The following is a 17,563-nucleotide window of genomic DNA, read 5'->3' as shown; positions in this document are numbered from 1 at the left end:
TGCCAGTGCTGTTTCAAAACATCAACAAAACCCACAAATTGCCTCTATGGCTGTGTTTCTGCTTAGATAAAGTGTATAACATATCTCACCTAAAGCAATGGAAATTCAGGGGTCCAACAAAGGTGAATTATCACCTCACTCAACTAGCACCTATCAGATCGAGTGATTCGTTTCATGTCAGTCATTGTTTATAACAGCACTGCCAGTAATAGATGATGCCACATGATCAATGAATCTGAGTCTGCAAAGAAAAATCAGGGTTTGCTTTTAGGATTTATGTGGAATGAGAAAAAAAATACTTTTTGGCAGAAAATGTTAAGCCCACTGGCAAAGAATCCGATTCCTGCCTTAGTGAAAAGATAATTGGTTCAGGAAAAATGTGATTAGGTTGTATCCCTCTAGAAATCAGATAGGATTGAACTTTTTCAATTCATCTGTATGGTAGACTTGTACAAATCTAAGAGACCCTGCGGCCATAAGCATGCAGTTCTTCTATTCACAGGTATAGATGGCCAGGACAGAAGCTGTGGCTAGAGATGAAGCTTCTAACTCATGCTGTCCTATGAGTGGCTTCTGTAATTAGTAGGTAGTAGGCTGTTGAGGCAAAATGGGAGCAGGAAGGCTGGATGGCAGTGGTGGCCTGGGTAGGAGTACAGATTGACAAGAAGCTGGGCAAGTACAGCAGGTAAATATGGGACTCGAGTTTCAACCAGTTCATGGTTGTCAGGCTGAACACAAAAACAAGTGAGCAGAAGCCTCATGACAAGATTAGCCTATGTCTAATGGAGCAGACATAATGGACTCACACTCATAGTCTGAAATGTTTAGGAAATGTTTTTCCAGACCTAAAAGTTTTATAATTTCAAAACTTGGGAGAAGAGAAAGCATCCTCTGGGCTATTTCTGTTCTTTAAAAGCACTGTCCTGAGATGCATGGGGATTTGAGTTTTTTTATTATTTTTTTTTCTATTTTTTTATTTTTGAGAGACAGAGAGAGAATGGGAGGGGCGGAGAGAGAGGGAGGAAGAGAATCCCAAGCAAGCTCCACACTGTCAGTGCAGAGCACAACGCAGGGCTCAAACTCACGAATTGTGAGATCATGACCTGAGCCAAAATCAAGAGTCGGATGCCTAAACAACTGAGCCACCCAGGTGCCTCAAGGGAATTTGAGTTTTATGTCAAACTACCTATTTATTGCAAATACTCTAGTACGCTCTTTCGCAAATGTCTGAAATTAAACCTTCTTTAGTCTTCTAACCGTGCAGCTGGCTGCAATAGATGAAATGTGGTAAACACTGGAACCAAAGCTGGTACAAAAATGTCCTTATTAATTCAAAGGGTATAGTGTGATACACATTTAATCTCCGTAGTGCCTTTCATAATGTGTATTTTCACCATGATACCCCTCGAATGAGTCCTTCCATCCCTTTTCCCTCTGCTTCTTTTTGCCTGCCTTGAAGAGGGCATTTCTCTTTCCATATATTACTCAACCCCAACAAGATGATGCACAGGGTTATTACCTATGTCTTCTTTTCTCTCTGAGAACTGCATCATGTTGCCTTTCTTTTAGAGAGGTCTAGTCTGTCCTTAAGTGGGCTTCCATTAACTGCTTAGAGAAAAAGAGTAGCAATGAATTGTCAGCATCAAAGCCTGAGACCAAAGTAGTTGTTGCTGTTATGTTAAAAAATCAGAGTTTTAGAGTGGGAGAGTAAGCAGTGTTGCTCTTTCCTGATAACATCCACTTAATATCTTTACTGTTGGGTTAGTTGTGTCCGATCCCTTGGGTGAAATCTAGGGCAGATCCAGTGATCACTTTCAGACAGCATATTGCCCCCAAGCCCCTTTCACCCTTGATCAATAATCATTATGACCAGTACCATGTAATTAATATTCAGAACTTCAGTCAAAATTCCTCCTCTCCACCAACTTGGGCCAGCCATCAGCAGCAGAACTTTTGCAGTGGGTAAAGGGCTGTGCATTTTACCCTACCGTGGAATGCCATCTTGCAACCTAGGTTTTAGAAGTCTATATAGAAAGGTGCCTAAGGAGAGAAGGAAAGGTTAAGGGGTTGTTAAGTTCCAAACGAATGCCATAGATTTGATTATGTCAACCACAGTGGATGTTTTATGCTCTTTCACTCATGGGCATTGCTGTGGGGTTTTGAGAGACACCAGACACTGAGGTTTCTTTACTTGCTGTTTTTTTTAAAGAAGGGACTATGCCCTCTCTCTTTGCCCTTGATTTCTTGAAAGTTCATTCTCATTCAGACTTTCTCAGAAGGAGTCCCATTGCCATCTTAGAAAAAGTCCCTTTTATAAGACTCAGTGCTGGGTCCATTGTTCTTTCTTTCATTCCACATCTGTTCTGTGGAAAACATGTATACCTGACCTGTTAGTGAGAGTGCAATGACTTCCCAAATTGCAACTCTCAGCTCTGATTCTATGGGCCATTTCATCCAAGCTTTTACTCTTTACTACTTACACAGAACACTTCTGACACTTCTGGTCACCAAATGTGTGGTCCAACACCAAGCAGTTCTCTACAACACCAGCTAGATATCCTATGATTTAACTCAGTTCTGACACTGAGGTGGTATCTCCATGGAGATAGCATCAGATCCCACAACTAAAGGCTTAGTTCCATGAGGCCTTCCCCATTTCAGATGCCAATCATAAGGAATAGTTCCCCAGGCTAGTCACTACTGCTGTCCGGCTTGGTAACAAATTGAAGGTTCCCATGACTCCCTACTTGGGTTTTATTAATTTGCTAGATAGGGCGGCTCACAGAGCTTAGGGAAACACTTAAAATTACCAGTTTATTAAAGGATGTTATAAAGGATGCATATGTAGATGAGCAGCCAGAGGAGAGGATACATAGGTAGAGGTCTGGGAGGGTCCTGAGAGCAAGAACTTCTGTCTCTAAGGGAGTTGGGTACATCGCCTTCTCAGTATGGATGTGTTTGCCAACCTGGAAGCTTCCCAAAGCCTGTCTGTTGAGGATTTTATGGAAGCTTCATTACACAGGCATGATGATCACTAACTCCATTTTCAGCTCTTCTCCCTTCTCCAGAGAAGGGGGGAGGTGGATGAAAATTCTAAGCTTCTAAGCATGGTTTAGTCTTTCCAGTGACCATTCCTCATCCAGGAGCCATCTGGGAGCCCATCCAGAGTCAACTCATTAGAACAAAAGACATTCCTATCACCCCGGAAATTGCAAGGATTTCAGGAGCTCTTTATCAGGAACCTGGGGTCAAGGACCAAGTATCAAATATTAGAACCAAAGATGCTCCTAGTGCTCTTATCACAAGAAATTGCAAGGGTTTCAGGAGCTCTTTATCAGGAACGGGTCAAAGACTGACAAGTCCTTCCTATCATCTCACAAAGGCCGAATCTGTTTTCCATGCTCCTAATTTCCCCTCTTTATGCCTGTCTTCATCCTCCCCTCTGTCCCATCCTTTCCTTATTTCCCAATGTGATATTTGCTTTCTTCCCCCACGTTTTCTCCAGCCCAGAGATGTGGGAACCTTGTTGTGTTTTCCCCCTCCCACGGCAATACATGTTATTAGGGAGAGGTTCCATTGTATGGTATATAATCTGTTATATACACAAGTCATTATATGACCCATATATGTAAAATGACCAGAATGTGAATTTAAGTAGACATGCTTGTTTCCAACCCCGATTCTTTAGTTATTGTCTCTGAGTTTTTATTCCTTCTATGAAAAATTTCTGTGATCAGAAAATATGCAGAAAAGATTCAGGAAATCCCAAAAGGTCATTTTTAATTCCTTTGAAATCATACAATATGGGCCAACATCTATGTCACTTATACATAAAGCAAACCCTCCTGGCACCTGGACCATTGAAGATGATATCTCTAGGGTTATCATTTATGCTCACTAACAGGCTACTGGCATAAGGCCCTCAAGTCATTTTCAGTCTTGGCCAGAGCAGAGAAATTCCTGGGGTGAAGCCTGAGGAACTATGAATCAGGGCAGCTGGACTCCCTTCCTTTTTCTAAAAGGAATAGTGAAGTTGACAACTATAAAAAGGTACATGTAGACAGCTGGAAATAGAACCAGAGGCATTTGATTTGAAATCTTTTGTGCAAGGCTATTTGTATTGTGTCTTCCTAAATCTCATTTACCTAGGTTTCAGCAAATGTGAAGATGAAAATCCAAGCAAGCAAATGGGCATCTCTGTTCATCATCAAAATTTGGAGCTCTTTCTTGAAGCAGAAAAAGAGTATTTTTGAAAATGTTTGAAATGTTGTTACAGTGCATTCAGGGGGAAGCATCTGAATGTATTATTTCAGCACTTGTGTCCACATTTAGTGAGATGAGGAGAAGCTGAATTTAGACATGTGTACACTGTCTTTTCTAGTACGCATTCCTGTCTTCAGACATTTGCTTTCTACTGTGAGGGCTTGTTTTTACCAGCTCTAAAATAATTTCTAGCAGAGTGTCACTTCTCACAGGCTAGGGCATCAGATTTGAAGCCTGTGTCATCGTGAAGAAATAAAAGTAAGAAAAAAACATAATTGAAGTCAAGGAAATCAGCAACTCTAAAATAGAAACAATACTGTTAACTGATAGCTCTTGAATATTTACTATGTGTCTGGACATGTTCCAAGCACTTGATTATGCATTAGCTCATTTAAACCATACAACACGTTGAAGATTATAGCTCATAGCTGAGTGTGTATTATTCCACGGGAGTTATCTTTGGGCTTGTACGGTTCTCCTACTTCAAGGTGAGAGTACACTCTTAACTGAGGAATTCAGAGACCACCCAGAATGTCAGCTTGCATGCACATCCCCAGCTGCTACTCTGTAGGACCTTCTCCCACTCTCTTCCTGAATAAACAGGGGAAACACAAAAAACCTAAGGATTTGTGCAAGGATTATTAACCCATAGTGGATAGGGGGGACCCACAATGTGGGCTATCATGTACTTTTTCTTATATCCCCTGCTCAACTTTTATTAGCATAAAGATTCTTCTGTTCTTTGTTGGTCTTGCCTTTTGGTGAGTTTGAATTCACTGCTGGAGATAACTAGCTTTTGGGATTTTCTTCCTTCTGTCTTCCCTTCCCAGCTTTTCTCCCAGATTGAAAGACAAACAAACAAACAAACAAAACAATGAGATGATAACAAGTGGCTTCTGCTCTTGAGTTTTCTACATTTTTCCTTAGACTGAGTCCTATACTTAGTCTACTCGTGACCAGATTGGGTGGGAAGTTTGTAAACATTTTCTATATATTGGTTTTTAAACAAACCTAGCTTCCGGGGCAGAATGCAGTTAAAAAATATTTTCAATCTCTCAAAACTTTTGTTTTTAATTTTATTTCTTTCTGAGGCTACCATTTTCCAAAGCTCTGGGCAGGAAGTGTGCTTTTCTCTCTATCAAGCAGGAGGAGCTCCTAGGGACCATAGACCATCAGAGGCTCTGGAGCCTAGGGTGAGCTACCTGCCTCTTCCACAACTCTCATTCTCATTACACCTCATGGAGGATATTTGATCACTGATGGTATGTTTGTGATCAGATTCAACTTACCTTTGTTTCTTTTCTAGTCCTCTTCAGAGTTTCTGTGATTCAGTATAGCTCTCTACTTGCCAACTGTGACTATAATGTGTTATAGCTAACCAAACTTTGGTATGGTCGAATGGAATTCTTAATTCTCACTTTACTTCCTCCTTCCACGGACAGACATAAAACCTACTGCTCTTGGCGCACCTGGGTGTCTCAGTCGGTTAAGCATTCGACTTCAACTCAGGTCATGATGTCACGGTTTGTGAGTTCAAGGCCCAGGTTGGGCTCTGTACTAACAGCTCAGACTCTGGAGCCTGCTTCGGGTTCTGTGTCTTCCTCTCTCTGCCCCTCCCCTGCTCAAGCTCTGTTTCTCTATCTCCCTCTCAAAAATAAATACACATTAAAAAATTAAAGCAAAAAAACCCCTACTGCTCTTTTTCTTCTCCATCTCAGTAAATGGGACCATTTGTCTCAAATAAAAAAACCAAGGAGTCCCTTGATTGCTCCCTTTTCATTGTTTTCTGTGATGAGGTTAGTATCATGTGATATGGCCTAAAGAATATGCTTCAATAGAGATATTTAAAAGCAAAGGTTAACACAATCCCCTATCCCCTCATCTCCCTGAGAGGCACACAATGCAATAATGCTACAGGCAGATGCACTGGGGCCGTGGTCTAGGGGAAGATACCCTGAGTCCTTCCATTTTACATTTGTAGAGTCAAGCATGGGAATAGCCTTATTTGTGACAAATAAAAGTCAAAGTTCAGACACCACCCAGTCTGGGTTCAGATGCCCACTAAGCAAGGAGTTCTCTAAGAAGCTCAGTTTGGTTGTAAATTCTAACTTTCGATTCCTTCTCTGAAAAATTTATGTGATGAGAATACATGTAGAAGAGATTAAATAATTCCCCAAAGATCATTTTTTTAGTCCCTCTGAAATCATACAATATGGGGCAAAATCTATGTCACTTACACATAAAGCAAGCCTTCCTCGCACCTGGGCTATTAGAGATGCTATCTCTAAGGCTATTACTAACTTCAGCTTTGTTAGATTTAGATTGCTAGGGAAGGAAACTCCTTTCTGGTAGAAGCTGAGTTCCAATTACTAAATGAGTAGTTTTCCATTCCAGGATAGGCCATAGCTTAGCAAACTTGAGTTTCAAAAGTAACTCACTATACAGTTCAAGTTGTTTCTCCACACACCCCACATTAAGTCTTGCTAGCTGTATTTTCAGAATTCTTTTTAATTCAGTTTGATGTCATCTCATCTGCTGGCACACCAGTTGGAGTCACTATTGTCTCTTACCTTGACTATACCAACTGGCCTTTCTTTTACCTGGTTACCATGTTTATTCCCACTTTGGCTCAATGCTCTCTTTATCTCCTCCACTCTAATTAATAATCCTTTCTCTATAACAGCTAGAGTAAGTTTTTAAAGTGAGAGCAAAGAATTCCACTCCCCTATCACATTCTAAGCACTTCCCATTAGGTTTAGAACAAAATTCCACATTATCTGTAAGAGATATGTGGTCTGAGCCCAACTACTTCTTTGACTAGGTCTCTTTTTCGGTCCCTTACCCATTATGCTTTTGTCCTTTTGTCTCCTTCCTGCCCCTTGAATATCCTGAGCCTTCACTTATTTTAAAAAGTAATGTTTGCCTTTTCTTTTTGCCTATTGTCCTTAGCACTCATATCTTTTTAGAGTTAGCTATTTATGTTCAGCTGGAATGTCATCAAGGAGCAGGGCCCTCCCTGGCCAAAAGTAGTCCCCCTCTTAACCCTTCCATTCACTCTCTGTTGTAATACTTATTGTTTCTTAAAATTGTTATGTTCATTTTTTTTCATTTACATGGTTATTATTCACCTTTCACTCATGCTAATGTATATAACCCTTTAAGCATGGATTATATCTGTTTTTTATAAAGATGATTTTACATTATAGGGGTTTAGTAAATATTTAAAAAATATGTAAGTAATTTCTATGCCATAAATATATGAATATATATCACTGAGATTTGTCATGTGTTTAGGGTTATTTTAAAACCTAAATTCTTTGATAGTCTTCTTTTTAAGAGATGGGAGTATGAATTCTCTTTCCTTTAAATCTGGACTACGTTATTCTTCAGGGTTTAAGAGACTAACTTTTTCCATTTCTTACTTTTTGGGATGCTCACTTTGGGAAGCCAGCTGCCATGTTATGAGTAAACCAAAGTGCTACATGGTGAAGATTGTGTAGGAGTTTTGGCCACAGTCCAAGCTGAAGTTGGGCCCTTCTAATGAAGAGCCAACATAAACTTCCAAACATGTAAGTGAAGGAGTTTTGATCTCAGAGGTCACTGCATGTTTTTTCTGCAAAGGGCCAGCTAGTAATGTGAGGGCCAGCTACATTGTAGACCACATAGTCTCTGCCACAGATACTCAGCTCTCCTGTGATAGTGCAAAAAAGCCAGAATAATACATAAACAAATGAGCAAAGCCATGCTCCAATAAAACTTGACTCACAAAAATAGCTGGTGGGTCAGATTTGGCCCTGGACTGTAGTTTGCCAACCTGTACGTTTGATGACTCTAATTAGAAAGTTGCTTCCAGACTTTGAGCTTCTTCAGATGATGACATATAGGGCAGGGATACACTTTCCCCCTGAGCTTTGCCCTAATTGCAGATGTGTGAACCAAAAAAAAAGTTTTTAGTCATATTAAGGCATTAAATTTGAGGTAGTTTGTTATGCCTCAATAGATGGATAGAACAGGCTTAAAGACAATCTTCTAAAAATGTGGACAAATTCAGTTATATTTTACATGGTAGATGAGAGTTAACTCCTCTATCTTTGAAATATTTCAACTCATATACGTTATACGGTCAGATCCAATTGATGTGATAGATTTAAAACTAGTATCTGGGCATATTATAAGTCAAAATAGTTCAATTTTAATGATGTTTTTCAGTATTTTTAACATGTATGATATATTCAGAATATGCAGACAAAGTGTGGATGACAATGCACATCCTCAAATTCTTGGCTTCTAAATAAAGTGTTCAAAAATATTCAAAGTCCAGTAACTGTAGAGAAATATCAGTGCATTGATTTCGGCTGTTATAAAGTAAGTTTCATATGATTTTTTTTCCTTCGGAAGAATACTTGTATAAATATCCTAGTCTATGGGGAAAGAAAAGCGATATGCTCATTTATAGTCCAATATGGAAGACTTGAAATAATTCTTTTAGAGTTTACAATTTTTACATAGAATGTGGATCTGTATTAGGAAAATTCATATAATCTTTGTTAAGCTTATGAACAGACTAATACGTTTTGACTCAAAGAAAAGTAAAGGGGTGCCTGGGTGGTTCATTTGGTTAACCATCCAACTTTGGCTCAGGTCATGATCTCACAGCTCATGAGTTTGAGTCCCACATCAGGCTCCGTGCTGGCAGCTCAGAGCCTGGAGTCTGCTTCAGATTCTGTGTTTCCTTCTATCTCTGCCCCTCCCCCACTCATGCTCTCTCTCAAAAACAAATAAACATTAAAAAAAAGGAAAGCACAATCTGGAGAGGTAGTTTGTGTAGGAAACAGTTTTCAGATTTTTCATTTTATTTTTCCCACATTAAGAGACTCTCAACATGGACATTTTAGTTTCTTCAATAAATTAAAGCCCTATATGCAGAAAGCTCATGCTCTTAAATTTCATTTTTACTCATGGCACAGAATTTCTGAGATTTCAGTACAGCACACACATCACATGTACTTCAACTGGATTTAATGTGGATTTCATAGGTTATTGGTCAGTTTTCATTTTTGTCTGAATATACTTGGAATGCTTTGCCTTATTAATCCCATTCTGTAATGTAGAAGTGTTTTCTTCTACCACTTATATAATTAGTGTAGCAAGTGCATTGCTGTAAATGTTGCAACACATACTCTCCTTTCTCCAAATAGTGACTGATATTAATAGAAGTAATATCCGACCTTCACATGTTCCGTCTAGAGAGATTAATGGCAAGTGCTTTGCTTTGTAAACTGTGAGGAAACAAAGAATCAAAAAAAAATGTTGAAACAGAAATACCATTAAAAAAGACAAGAATCTTGAACTTTTACAACTAAGGTAGGAAGGTTGAGAAGAACAGTAAACATAAAGGTGTTATTTATAAATATATAGGGTTTTTTCCCCTGGACAATTAGTAAGAAATAATGTATTGAATACAAAACATAATTATTTAACATTACATATGCCTTTTAATATTCCTGAGCACTGCACAGAAACGTATTGCCCCATCTTAAGGGCATTCATGTTTCTCAACAGGGAAATTCAAGCAACTTGGGGAATTGTGTCAGGATAACCTGATATTTTCCTTTGAGTTTGGGTCAAATACGCATTAAATGCACAATTCAAGCAAAACCATTTGAAATCTCACCTCCTTTAGTTTTCTTGAAGTGTCACCTTCATGGTTGTCTGTTCTGATGCTTAAGGTTTTGTGTTGCAGAGGGAAGGTGCTAACCGAGTATAGTTTTCTGAAGGTTTTTCCCCCCATTCTGCTGCTGCCTTTGTTTCAGAGGAGTCCGCAGCTGCCTTTTCCATTCTGTGATAGCTTAGGAAAACCTGCTCCATAAGCATGTTAATTTTCTTCCTTTTAGAAGCTTGCTAATCTCAGGAGGTATTGCAAAGTTTAAATTGAAGTAAATAGAAAAATTGCTAAGTTGAAAAAAAAATGTTCCACGTAGCTTCTGATGAGTGGGAACACATCTGCCACACAATAGAATATGACATCCTTCAGCTCATTGCTTTCTGAAAATGTGTGGAAGAATGGCTCCTGTTTAGAATGCATCTGGCTTGGAGTACCAGCAAGCAAAGGTTTAATTACTGATCTATGTGTTACTTGCCCTGTGGATTATGTAGGAGTAGTTTAGCCCCATTTTCTGCTTTTCCCCACAGAAACTACTCTTCCAAAAGACTCTTCAGAATAGCAAGGCCTGGCTTCTTCTCGTTTACCTATTTTTTGTTTAATTTTTCATTTTCCAAGAAGCCTGGTGACACTTGTTTAGGAACCACTGAAGGCCATACCTGGGTCTTAAATGCTATTCTTTTCACAATGATCATGCTAATGAGATCGACATTGGTATGTATATGGATGTGTGTTACAGATGGAAATCAACAGTGAATAATACATTATTTGGGGCCACTTGAAGAGTCAAAGCAGAAGGAAATCCTTCCCAGCATTTTGAAAGGTGTGACCCAAGACTATATCTGGTAGTGGATCGTTAGCTTACGTGGAACAACAAATATGGCAAGACAACTTAAATAATGCAGAGGTCAGTCTCTGGCGCAAGCAAAGGACAAGCCCATCTCTATGTCTCACCTACCACATGGTAAGGATAAATTCACCTGATCCTAAAAAGCGCCAGAACCTCCAATAAAAAGGCACTGCAAAAAGTAAATAGGAATGAAGGATTAAACAACTCAGCCAGAATTGTTGTTGTCTTCGTGACTATGCTATCATCATTTCACTTATGGGACACTTCTCTGTGGAAATCTTTTTCTTTTCAAAATAGCTTTTTCTTTCAAATAGCTAAGTAAACAGACTATCAGAAATGGAATCAGATTTGCATTTTTAGGGAAATTACTGGTTTGCAGAAGGCTGCCTTGGTGAAGGCTAATAACTTTTTCCTTTTTAAAATATTTTTTCCCCTCCAAAATAGACATGTAACCAGAGCAAGGAATTAACGTTTGGCTGCCTTGAGAGAAGTTAATACTATAGATTATAAATCAGTGCCTTGGTCTACAACCAGACAGATGAAGAAAATATAAAAACTACTGAGATTTTAGTGGCCCTTTAACATTGTTTATGACCCTCTTCCCTGAAGAGAGGACAATTTCACATCAATTTTCTCTTTGCTATTAAAATCTTTTCTTATTGCCTCAGTACTTCAGTATGTTCCAAGTTTTCAACTTCCAACTGGACTCATTTATTCTTTCCTGCAGCATAAAGACCATCCATCCATCGATCCATCGATCCATCTATCCATCCGTCTATCCATCCATTCGTTCATCCATCTATCCATCCATTCATCCATCCGTTAATTCATCCATCTATCCAATTCAGCAACCTGAATGGTACATGTAAGAAGCATATACAAAGATGAATAAAACCTGATAATTAAGTTAATAGTGGCATCTATACATGTAAATACTTAAAAATAATACCACAGTTGCCATTGGAACAAATGAGATTCAAGAGTATAGAAAAAGAAAGACTTTTATCTGAAGTTAATTCTATTAGCCTTCACATAGAAGGTGATATTTAACATTTAACACCCATTAGAGGCTTAATGGTAGCTATTTATTAAATGTTTACTATATGCCACATGCTAAGTAGATGATATAGATAAGCAAATTAGACTTTACAATACCTTATAAATTACTATTGTAATATTACTAAAGAAACAAAGATACAGAAAAGTTAAATAACTCACTCAAAATGGCACTCCTTGTAGGTGGTGAAACTAGAGTTTCAAACTCACTAGTTTAACTCCTGTGTCTGAGCCCTAATGCAATATGGTATGTTGCCAGGTAGAAAGAGGTGGACTTCCTTTCTGGTGATATAGCAAAGTAGATACTCTGAAAGACTTTCCCAGCTGCAACACTTAAAAGGCAAATCAAATATTGCAAAACATTTTTTAAAATGTATTGTTGAGTTGGCATGAAAGAAAGGGCTCTGCAGAGACCACAAAGCTTGAGAAAGTTTTCCCCCTGGATATTCAGTTAGATGATCCATAAAAAGGCACCAGCCCAGACCATGGAGCAGGTATCAATGGATGACCAGTAATAGGGTCTGTTTTCGTTTTTGTTTTTTGGCTTAATGTAACCATAGGAACCACCTCCTAAGAAACAAATACACTTTCAAGTTTGTTCTACTTCGTACAAATAACTTCATTTTCTTCAACCTTAGCTAGGTTACTTTCGAGATGCTCCAACATCACTACCCTAAGTGAACTCCAGCTTGCCCCACTGCTTATATAACCATTCTGTGGTGGCTAGCCCCTGTATTGGTTCCCAATAATTCCTCCTTCTGATATTTACACTCTTGTGTAGTCTCTTCCCACAATGTACCAAAGTTTATCTGTGTGGGTAATAGAATATCGCAGAAATGATGATTAGGTTCTAAAAGCTACTGCTTCCACCTGGGATTCTCTCACTGTCTTTCTGGGGAAGTCAGCTGCCATGCCTTATGAACATTAAGCAGCTCTGTGGGAGTGCGGTAACATGGAGAGGAGTGAAGCTTTCCAGCCAGTGGAGAAGTGAGGGCTCCAGCCAAAAGCTGTGTGAATCAGCTTTCTTAGCGGACTCATAAGGCTTCAGAAGATGTAGTCCCAGCTTACATCTTGAGTATAACTCATGAGTGACTCTAGTCAGAACCAGCCAGCTAGACTATACCCAAATTCCTGACCTATAAAACTGGGAGATAATTAATGCTTGTTGTTTCAAGATATTAAGTTTCAGTAATTTGTAATACAGCAATAGATAAGTTGTATATTGTTTCTCTCCTGGGACCAGCACATCATATCACAGCACTGTTACCCTATTAAATAAAATGCAGAGCATGGGTGGGTTTCATCACTCACTGTTTCTTTTCCTCAAATACAAGTACATTAGATCTTCCACGTACCGCACTCAAGGTTCTCTTTAATCCTTATCCCCCATCCCTAAAGCCCTGAAACTGACCTGATTAAATGGTAACATATTATTGATGTATTCATCCAGAGCACATACAAATATAGACATGGTAATGTATTATTTGATATATTATGGAAATTATCCTCAAATCTTCTCAATATTTGGAAATTAAGGTCACTTCCATAAAGGGTGGAATGGAAAGATGCCATTCTTATTAGTGCCTAACCTTGGACAAGGTGCACACATTCTTTTGGCCAAGTCGTATGGTGAAGTTCATCATGGTGAGGGAGAGGGGTTGATGAATCAGCCACAATAACGGAATTCATATTCCAGAATCTTGGTGGAAAAGGAATGGAAAATTCTAAACATTATTGTATTTCTCATCACCTTTCTCAACATGTTCTCTTTCTCCATTTTTCTTTATCCCTTTGATTAATGCTTTTAATAACTGCCTTAAGATATGCTTATCATTTTTTCTGCATAATCCATTTGATACTGGATTATATTTTCCCCTGATTTAAGTAGCTTATTACAACTGGTTATTTCAAATCATAAAACACATATTTTGTATTTCTATGTGGTATTAACTTTAATAGATATATACTAACATTTGCCTTTTCTAATTTTCTGGCAGTCATTCTTTACCTCCATAAATGAAAACGAAATGCAAGTTACCCTCTTCAGTGTAACTGTCTCCAAATCTTATTAATATTTGCAGCTGATTATTGGTGTATTCCAAGTCATTTACTAATGAAGATATAGGAATCTGTTGGGTTTTTGTTGTTGCTGTTGTTGCTGTTATATAATTGGAATAATCTATAAATAAGTTCTATTGTCTATTTGGAAATTAAATTTACCTCCCTAAATAAAAGGTATTTCTGGGTGGTATTTTTCCCAATGGAACTAACAAACGCCTTTCATGTTGAATTGGAAGAAATATTTAAGTGTATATGTACTGAGACATGAACTGGGTCTTACCCACACATAAGTATCAAAGCAAAGTTCAAATCCAACATTTTAACTGTAGATTCTACCACTAGTATATTGTATATTGTCCATCTCTCTCCCATCTTCCTCCTCCATTCCTTTCTTATTTTCTTCCTTTTGTTCTTTTCTCCTTCTCTCCTTTTGCAAAAACATTTATTGGCTACTGGAGCGCCTTTTTAAATAACAAAAAATGAAAAAGACATATAACAAGGAGCATACATAACCACATAAATATCTCAATATACCACCACCCACTGACATTAATATTTGAATGTCATTTAGTTCTTCACATTAGCTCCTGTGAGAACAGGTTCATAGCATGATGGCAGAGGTTCTATAATGGAGATGAGATGGAGGTCAGAAAAATGGGGATAGTACTGCACCAAATATACCTGTTTTCCCCTTTACAGTTTTTTTTTTTTTTTTTACCTCGGCTTCCCAAGCACACATTCTGTTGCTGCATAAAGATTATTTTATCACAAAACTCTCTTTACAAAAATACTTTTGAAAGGGTTAAATATAGCCCTTTGCCAATGAATGATTCCTGGGAATTTTAATAAGCCCAAGCTCCTGCAATTCAGCAGATAACGGTCACCAGGATTGCTGTGTACACAGAACTGCACAGTGCCATGTTTTCATGGCTGCACAACTCTTGTAGAAATTGCTCCTGGACTGACCCTGCCTCACAGATGACAGATCCACAAGGTGTTCCAGGAGCCACCACAATGCTGAAATTCTCTGAAGCCTTACCCTTTGGATTTTAGAGTCAACCGAACTGGAAAGATGACAGTCCCACTGAAGACTTGTCAGTCTCTATCCAATGGTTACCTGGGGAGACAAATAAGCGTCCCTTTGAGATGACAGTTGAGCTATTCTCCTCACATGCCAGAACCATTGCTTTATTCAGAATCCGTGAGTGTATAGATAGTAAAAGAATTCAGGGCACCTGGGTGGCTCAGTCAGTTGAGCATCAGACTTCAGCTCAGGTCACTATCTCATGGTCCATGGGTTCAAGCCCCAGGTCCAGCTTTGTGCTGACAGAACAGAACCTACTTCGGATTCTCTGTCTCCCTTTCTCTCTGCCTCTCCCCCACTCATGCTCTCTATCTCTCTCAAAAATAAATAAAAACTAAAAGAAAAAATTTTTTAAAGAATTCACTTGATCATAGCACACAATACAACCAGCCACAAACAGGGTCATTCTGGTGCTCAGCGTCCCAATGCCCAGAGTAATTAACTCCACATGCTATAGCTGAGTGCGTGACTGCCTTCAAGGAAGGTGATGAGGTGTCCAGCCCTGAAGGGTATGGTTGCTTGACTTCTTTATTATAAACACAATGAAAGAAGTAATGGTTTTGGCTACATGGCATCGCAGTTCTACTCAGGAAATGAATTTTTATGTATTGGATCTCTTATGAATTCTGTGTGATTTTTGTCCCAGGAGTCTAAGAAAAACTGCTCTTTTTGTACTACTAAGTGATGCAATGTGTAGCCTAAACAGATGGAAACAGCTTGACTTTAGCATAAGTGTTAGAATATGTAGTTTAAGTGTAGAAATCCACAAGGCACAACTAGCAGAAAGACTGTATCATTTAAAAGACCTATCAAGTTTACACCGACATAGGGATTGAGGCATTCCTGCATAAAATTTTATTTTGAAAATAATTTTTGTATGAAATTAATAGAGAATTTAAAACACCTATACCTAAAAAAAAGATAAAACATAAAAGGAACCTAAGATAGTAATTGGTACAAAGTAAGTGCTTATTAAACATTAGTTATTATTATTATTATGGTAATTAAATTTTGCTTTATCTGTGCAAAGAGTGATTATATAGTAAGCACCTGATTAATAGATACTGGGAGCTTTCCAGTATGATATATCTTTATAAGCCATCTTTCCACAAAATACAAGTCTTAAAAGAGTTGGTGAAAAATCATTTCTAACCACTCAAATTATGTCTTGTATAATGCTATTTTCATATTATGAATCACACTTGTTTTCAAAAGAAATACCTCCAAAAGGTAAAACATGAAATCTTAAATGTAGTTTTTAGAATGCTATTTTTGAACAGTATACATGTTTGAAATGACTTCAACCATACTCAGGAGGACCAAAGGTGCAGCTTCTCAGTTATGAGGTTCAACTTTAGCCCTATTGCCTTGCTATTCTGGGCCTCTTTGCATCCTTTATCTACTCTGGTTTTTTAGTTGCTCACTCCTTCACTCATTCGTTCACCAATCCCTAGCGTTAATTTCAGGGTTCTGTTACCGGTCTACCATCAACAGTTTATGCCAACAAGAAAAACATCTGATGAAATGAACATATTCTGAAGTATTATTATTAAGTTAACATTGCTCTCCACAGGGTCATTTATATTCTAAAAGAGGATTTGGAGAAATAGGAAACGTTTAACTCAAAGGAGTGATTCAGTTACTGCTATCATTAATAACTCCTCAATGGATACCCTTTCTACACTCCTTAAAAATCTCACCATCAAATCTCCTGCCATTTCACCTGGGGGTAAGCCTGACCCTTGTACCAATGCTGCTGCTGAAGTGTGAGTCAGGTACATTTTAATGCAACGTTTCATGGAATATTTTATTCTTTAAAGCTATTGATTATTTAGAATTTTACTATTTTACTTATTTTATTTTATTTTATTTTATTTTATTTTATTTTATTTATTATTTTAAACACAACTATTAGTTTGAAACTGTCAGTATTTCTTTGCAGGACCTTGTCGTCCAACTGTAGAACATGTGAAGCCAGTGAAACTCCATCTTATTTCCAAAGCTTACTGAACTTGACTTATGTTATTAGTTATACATTTGACATTGCACGAGTATTCTGGTTCATAATTTAGCTATGTCATGCCATAAAGTGGGTAAATGAGGAGCCCCCCAAAATTATAGTTGTTCTTTTTCTTTATTCAGACATTTTATAAACAAACGTCTGAACCATAGGCAAATTGTTCGGTTTCTGCTCTGAGCCAATACTTTAACACCACCATATTGATAATATCAACAATTATATATCTTGTAATGTTTATGTATACTAAATGTCTCTTCCCTCTTGAAGCTGCTGATCAATAGATTCTTTTCATTGGACTGTGTGTACATTTTCTTTCAGCAATAACACTTCCTAAGAACAACGCAATAACCAAATAACAAAGAGTTATTGCCAAAACTAGGCAGTGGGCTATTTCAACAGATTTTGATTTTTACTAAAATCATAAATAGAACGCTAAATGAGCCCTTAACGATTGTATGTTCTCATCCAAGTATGTTTTGTTCATTCCAAATATTTGGGGATATTTTTTAATCATGATGTTTGATTATTTAGACCATCCTTTTATGGCCTTAGTTAATGAAAAGATGT

This window comes from Lynx rufus, unplaced genomic scaffold, assembly GCF_022079265.1.
Source record: "Lynx rufus isolate CCGP_SWC_20201006 ecotype Redwood Valley unplaced genomic scaffold, mLynRuf1.p SCAF_22, whole genome shotgun sequence".
NCBI lineage: Eukaryota > Metazoa > Chordata > Mammalia > Carnivora > Felidae > Lynx > Lynx rufus.
The sequence above is the reverse complement of the archived record's forward strand: the minus strand, read 5'-3'. Positions refer to the sequence as shown.